Raw genomic sequence first — 7,835 nt, forward strand, 5'->3', positions numbered from 1 at the left:
TCCTCTTGCCCTTTCCCTGATCATTGCTCTTGCAAATCTGTGAGGCAAAGTTTAGTGGAGTTTGGTGCCTGGAGTCAGCTTTCAGTTGTTCTGCTCCAGTGCTGCCACCAGCTCACTTGATCCCCAAGCCTATCGGTGGAACAGAGCAGCCATTCGTATTAAAAACAAATAATGCAACCCTCAGGCCTTTTTTATTCATCATGTGCACGAAAAGACACAGGGAAGAAATACATCAAATTTTCTTTTGTTGGGGAGCTCAAAACATAATTAAATTCCAGCTGCACCAGACGTCACTGCTGTGCTATCCATATAAAGCTTCAGCTCTGCTACACATGCCAGCTTCCTTGTTAGATGTCTGTTATGCCATTCTTAAATCATACTTCCGTAAAACAAACTCCAAAATGTAAAAGAGGAGAGGGAGATGTCGCCATGGCAGGGCTTAAACTTCTCTCTTTGTTCTTTAGCTGGGTACCTCCCCCCAACCTCCCAAGACCATCACTCGTCTTGGTCTTGCTCTCCATCATTTTTTTGTGTGATATAAGCTCAGAGCTGAATCTTGTTATCTCCAAAGAATACGTGTTGGATTTGACAACACTTACATTTCTTCACAGAGTGAAAGTGAATGAAGTCAGAGGACTGTTGAATACCTCACCTCTCTGGGACTGCTCTTAAGTTTGTACGTGGCTGGTCTCGTGGCTGGTTTAATATCACTATATCCCCCCCTGCCACGTGTCTCATGCACACTGTGCATTTTTATAGATTCTGTATTTGCTTTGTCTGTGCAGCAGAACGTGGAACTTGGCCGCTGAATTCAATGAGGCCGAACCCAAAGTGCTTTTGTGACAAAAGGCGGCTGACACACACAGTGCACACAGTGTGGCGAGGCTCTTCTGGTGACAACATCCAAAGCAGGAGGCCAGCCAGCCATTCCAGCTATGCAAAGCATGGGGCTTCATCTGCCTTTCAAGGAGGCAACGATCCGTGCAGCAACGGCAGAGGTGACAGCCTCCGTCTGTGACAGGAGGCCATCGCCTGGCTCACGGATGAGCCCCTTCATTTTTTATTTTCATAATGCAAACACCCTGGCAAGTAAGAGCAAAAGCTGGCATCTTCTGGAAATGCGCGGCCTCAGAAGCGCAGCCGCAGGGCTGGGCTCTGGCTGAGGGGCAGCGGGATGGAAAAGCCGCCGCCACGGGCTGCCCAGCCCGGGCCTTGCAAGCACTGTTAGCAACGCAGAGACGTAAATCTGCTTGGGGAAACGCACTGGGAGGGCAGCGCTTGGCTGCGAGCAGCGGAAAAGGCCAGAGGGCCGTGACACCCGTACGGGGGTGAGGGACTGCCGCCGCGGGCACCCCGCTGCCTCACGGCCGGCGCGGCCCGCGGCCGCCGGGGGGCGCCGCAGCACCGCGGGCAGAGGGCCGGGCCCGGCCGCCCTCGCCCCTGCGCGGGCCCCGGCGGGAATGCGGGGAGCGGGCGTCAGCCTCTGTCAGCGCTTTTTATGGGAGAGAAAAAGAAAAAAAGCGGCTCTGTGGTTTTTTTCCCAAGTGTCAGATGTTCTCTGGGTGTGCAGTGAATCCGGGTGTGTGATCACTGGCTGTGCCTGTCTGCTGGTTGCGCGTAAGAGCTCTCAAAACAGTCGAAAGTTCTGAAGGGGCAATCATAAAGCATACAAAGAAATAATGGTTATATTTAACAGTCCACCCTGTTCTCTGATTCAGTAGTGATTATGAACTCACTTAAATCAATGTAGTTCCTCTAAGGAGTGTTTAAAAACCACATTTTCCCCCATTCCTGCATTATTAGCAGTGGCTGCTCTGACAGATTAATGTCAGGCTACCGTGTCGTTCGGCGACAAGGCTCATTTTGTTTTCCAAGTGCTGCTTTTATTGTTAGACTGTGCTGTACCCTCACTACACCTTCGTAAATTCCCGATTAAGCTGCAAGTCAGATACATCAGAAGAATTTCTTGGGACCAGCGGAACCTTGTGCTGGAGTATTATTAAACTTCAAGGATAACCTCTTTAAGGAGAAAAAAGAAGATATTACTGCTGACAACCAAAATGGTTTGAAAACTCAGGTACTGCTTATCTAGCTGCCATCTAAGAAAGCTAAGTCAACAAGGGCATAAAACAAAAGATTTTGCTCAGTCAGAGGGGACAAAAAAGCAGGCTGGAACTGGGGGAGCAAGGTCTAGTTTGACCTGAACTGTAAAAAAGCATGCAGCACCATGAAGGACCGAAAGCAGGGAACTGCACAGGACTGTTTTGTGTAACACCATGTACCTTAGTGTGACCTTTAAGTTGCCAAGTGAATGGATTAAAGTCTACATGCCTTCAGCTCACCAACATCCTCAAACAGCGAAAACTAAATTCTTCTGGGATTTGGGCTCAGGCTGAGCTGGCACAGAGAAACTTACAGTTCAGCTGAAGGCCATCAGACAGTGCAGCTGTGAAAGGGCCAAGCCCTAAGGCCAGTGCTAGGGCTTCTCTACACAAATCTCGGTGGGATAACAACACAGGACCCTGGCTTAGGACTCTAACCCAGCTGCTGGGAATCTAAAAAGGGGGCACAACTAAAAGAATGCTGCTCAACTTGGTATAACACTGAGAGTGAACAAGGAACAACATGCTTTGCTACCCCTCTGCTTGTTTATCTTCAGCAACAGTGCTCTGTTAGATGGCAATGAGAGAATTGCTTACTTTTTATAAGTGCTACCTTTTATGCTTTGGAAGGTCCCAAGCTTAAAAGTCTGCAATTGTAAAACCTACCATTTCGCAAATTAGCTAGTGTGACAAGATAGCTGGGCTTGGTGTCAATGTTGCACTAGGAAGTTTTTGTCACAGGACAAAACTTCATACACTTAACCCTGTATTTCCATCTTCTTGGAGCTCTGCTCTCCTGTGTAAGATGCAGGAGGTCAACAGAAAATGCCCTTGGAATTTTTCCCCCAAGCTCCAGGAAAAGAGGCCATGCCAGAGGACGTGGCTAGTGTATCCTTATGTCCTGGCAATGCTTGGTTGCTAGAAAAGCTTCTCTAGCTAGCGACTGGCAGAGCTTACAGCAGCCTTCAACCTGCTATAACATGCTCTGAGGTGAGGACTGCTGCAGGCAACACTTACTTCTTTTGAACTATGCTCCAGTCTGATGTGCACATGCTGCCCTTCAGCAAGCTATCACAATTGCAGGCAGAGAAGGGAGGGCCTTGCCTGCAAGCTACAGCCTCCAGTTGTGAAGCTCTCTTACTTCCTTGTGAATAGGGCTGGTGAAAGCCTGCCGAGTTGGCTTCGCCTGGGTATGCGAGCAAGATTCAGCAGGACTTGTTCACAAAAGTTGACACCAGACCAAACCCTTCAGATGCACATTCCTAAGCCCACTCCTCCCCTTTAGGGTATTTTATGCGAGCCACTCCCAGGTTTCCCCCTCACCTTAATTACCTTTTTTGTAGGGATCAGCTCTGTGTGTGTGTGCATGCTAATGCTAGGAAGGGCTGTCAGTGTAGCTTTGCAGCCCAATCTCTTTTATGATCCTGTGGCTTCAGGCTGCAGCTTTTTTTCCCAGTGCTTAAATGCAACACGTGGATATTAGGCAAGGGCAAGAATTTGCTTTCTCTTCACACAAAACAAGGAAATGTATTCTGCCTCACCACAGCTGCCGCAACCACAGCTGCACTGCTGAGCCAGATGCACTTGCTGGTCTCTGCCCCTTCCCTTATTGCTGTTCCTCCTCTAGAGTCTCTAGACACCAGTCCCAGAGTGGGGACTGCAGAGTCTCTCTCTTGAGGGGGACGGAGGAACCCTTGGTAAGTGAGCTGCAGCCACGTGCAGAGCACTAGAGATGAGAGCTGGCATAATCCCAGGCAAGTATTGAACTGAAGGGTGTACAAGGCAGTCTGAGGAAACACCTCCTTGGAAGTACACTAATAGGCTGGAGTTAATGGTCCTTGCCTTGCAGCCCCTGTAAAGTCCCACTGGAAACTGGCTATGGTAAGAGGGGCTAGGAGAGCAGAGACACAAATTGTTAGCTCCCAGCATGATTCAGAAGTATCTGTCCACATTATGGTGTGAGTCAGAGCCTAGAAAGATCTTTGCGATCTGTGAAGATAACCCAAAGATTTCCAACCCTTGAGAAATAATTTCAGACATTAAATTGGTCTTGTCTCCAGATCTGAGCTAATTTTTGGCAGATGTAGAAGTCCCTGGATGAAGGTTAAACACAGTGGCTGAACTTACCTCGTCGTTGGCTTGCTTGTTGTTGGTTGGTTTAGGTTTAGTTTGGGGTTTTTTAAATGCTTTTGTGGTGGGTTTTTTGTATCTTTTCATGTTTCAAAAGGAGTGAAAAAAAGTGGAAATGCTAACGGGTATTTTGGCTTGTTCTGCTGTGTAGAGTGTTTCTGTGCCAGTTACCTAGGAAACTGCTGTAGGATTGAATTTGGATGGATGTGTTGTCAACTACAAGTGAGTACAGTGGCTTTTCAAGAGGTGAGGAAGAGTGTAAAATGCAGAGAAAATACAAATGCCTGTAATGTGATTCCTGGGTAAGACGGTGGTCCTGTCGTTTTGACTGGCATTTTGTAGGCACCCTGACAGCCGCACAAAAGGATTGCAGATGGAGTGCATGGCCATGCCTTGGCACCTGAGCTTGAATGCCCTCATGTTTGTAAGCTAGGTTAGCATTCATCTAAATGTCAAACCATGACTGCAAAAAACGTACTAAGGTTGCTATTAAACATTTTGCCCAATTTTTTTTACAACAGAATTATGATGATCCAAAGAAATTACAGTCTTCCTAGACATTTGGACTGCAGCACTGCACAACCATTTGCAAAGAAAAAAAAAAAAACAAACAAACAAAGAAAAAAAAAACCCCAATAAAAGACATTTAATGATTGAGATAAAGATTGACTTCTAAAGGCTTATGCAATGAACAAAAATGTGACTGCAGAGCTTTTCCTTTAAATCATCAATAATAGGCCTTTTTTTAATACAGCAGCAAAACTATGGAAAAGCAAATAAGTACTTCTGTCTGGGGGAATTCTACTGATGTCTGTCAGTTCTGCCATGATGGCTAAATCTGCAAGTGGTTACTTATCTCACAGAAGCCACAACTTAGAATAGTCCATGGCTGAAAAAAAAATTAGCAAAATAGTGGGGTTTACTTAGAATAGAACTCCCACAATTTCTCCTGTTCCCTCCGCCATTCCAAAACACACACAGGATTAACATTTGGGCTTATACTGAACACCAATTTCCTTGTATTTCTCCTGCAAAGTGCACTTCAAATGGCAAATGCAAACTCCTAGTAGTTTATTCATGTTATGACAGGTGTCATTAGTTGGCAGAGCTACATGTAATCTTCAAAGGTTTGGTTTCTTCCCCCGCCCCCAAGCAGGTGAGCAAGTTTCCAGCCTGGAAAAGACAGGTTGTGCTGCTTGTTTTGGGTTAGGCAAGTGCACCAGGTAAGAAGAAGCATTGCTCTTGTTTGTCTGGCTAAAGCTCTGAGGCAGAGCCTGCTTCATAACCACTCTCTAAGGTCAGCTTGTCCCTGTTCCCTGCAGCTGTGCACCCACCAGTGTGCTTACATCCCCTGCATTTCTCTCTGCAGATGCTTCTCTCCTCTCAGGGGTCTAAAAGGAATGCTGAACTTACCAGTTCTAACTTCTGGTCTGCCTCTTGTGTTGGGAGTGAGTGCTGCCCAGGCTCTACCTTCAGGGCAGGATTAGTTCCTTGGAGCTGAGGGTTGGATGATGTTCCCCCCAGACATTTGGTCAGCTTCGATTGCACTGGCACATGTGCATGACCAAGCCAGAGCACCTTGTGGGCATACCTGGACTCTGCCCCTGCCTGCGCTGCCTACCAGGAGACCAGGCTGTGGGGGCCCAGCTGCTGCTGCTGCTGTCAAAAAGAAGCTGTGGTATCTCCGATGTCTGATCTGCTTATAAGACTATAGACACTCCTGATCACTATTTCTTCAATAACAACTTCAACAATATTTACATTAGAGATTACCCAAAACCTTTAAAACTGCATGCTGATGGGCCTGTGGGTGGCTCCAGTTCATTCTGTTGCAGCCAAGCTTTCCCTCTGGCCTCTGTCTTTGGGGATGGGCTGAAGTGACATCCAGAGCTGGGCTCCCTTCCTCCCTGCTCGAGCAGATGTGCACACAAACCTAAGCATACTCCTCTATTTCAGGCCCATCTGTAACCTGTGTAATGAATAATGTACAATGAATTTGTGGTCTACATGTTTATTAAGTGACTCAGTATTTCCAGTGGAGATTTTGTGCTCATGTTTTACTCACATCTCAAAACCCACTCACTCTTTTATTATCCCCAACAGCAGTAGGTGATAATAAATTATACAACTGAAGATGACAGTAACTATATCAACAAACAAATTGTATCAATTTTCAGTGTGAGTTTAAAGCTTCGTTTACTGGTTGTGCAAACTCTGAAAAAGGAATTTGGGAACGCTGCTGCTGTTATTAAATGTTCTAACTGGGCTGTAATCCAAACCTTCCATAAGGCGTCTCTAAAGAAGATTTTTGCCTACTGTGTACCACTGCTTTTACATACGAGATTAGGGATTTATGTACGTAAGAGCAGAGAGAGAAATGTAACTAACAAAACAGTGACAGCTCTGTTTGTTACTCTGTGGAAGGGCTGACAGACAAAAGGCAGCAGTGGTGGATTTCAGAGCTAATCCCCCTCCACTGCATTTGTAGAAACACATTTGTTCTTTCCAAAAAACAAAGGCTTGTAGAAAAGCGTCAATCAATCAACACTGCAGCTACATTCTGTGTATTGAAGCAAGCTCACATGCTCTCTAAATTACTCTGGATCCTATTTTAAGCTTAATAAGCTACTCAGTAATTTGTATGGCCGTGGAAAGATGTGAGCTTATGGCACAGCAGCCGTTTTGAAACAGCTAAAGACCTGTGGCAAGGGTTTGAACAAAACTACTTTTTGGGAAAGTCGTTGTAGCTGTATTTGGAAAGTTACAGTATCCTTTCCAAAAGGAACAGAGACTGTTGAGAAACCCATATCTATGTGATAATGGTACATTTCAATCACAGGAAAGAATGCTTGGTCAAACGTAAGTGTGGCTCACCATGGCATGTGGTGCATTCTTGTTTCAATTGAAAACTTTCCATTTTCAGACGTTTATAGTTGTAAGTTATGTGGGAAAATAGGCCTGGATCTTTGTCACTGGCCCGAGTGATGCTTACCACCTAGGTGCTGGATGGAGCATACACGAGACAATAAATATCACTGAGACTTTCAGTGAGAGGAGACCATCCTGCAGGCTCTGAATTTCTCTACATAATGATCCTGATCCCTCTGGGTCTGGGACAGGCTGAAGCGACTCAGAGCTGACTAAGCTGCTGCGTGACTAAGCCTCCTGGACCTCACCAAACTCAATAACTAATACTTCTAACTGAGCTGCTGATCACCGTCCTGACATGCCAGCTGGGTTTTGCATGTTTCATTGCCCATAAATATGGTTAGGGCTGTGATGAACCTTTTCTGTCTGCTCCTTTTGTAGTTGTTCCCAGGGGTTGAGAAGAAGCCCTCTGACAGTGGAGCTGAGGAGGTTTTAGCTCAGAAAACTCTTGGAAAAGGGCCCTCAGAGAGACTGAACTTAATCCCCTCCCTTTGATTTCTATTGGGACCTGGTGAAAGTACATATTTGAAATTAAGGTTGGCTGTTAAAGTGTTCTTGGAGCTTGGCACCATTAACTTTGACACTGAGAACTTGAGGCCAGACCTTAGAGCATTTCCTCCTGCAACATGACCAATGTTTGCATGAATAAGTAAGACCAATTATAGATATAAGTCA

This window comes from Passer domesticus, chromosome 3 (genome assembly GCF_036417665.1).
Source record: "Passer domesticus isolate bPasDom1 chromosome 3, bPasDom1.hap1, whole genome shotgun sequence".
Lineage (NCBI taxonomy): Eukaryota > Metazoa > Chordata > Aves > Passeriformes > Passeridae > Passer > Passer domesticus.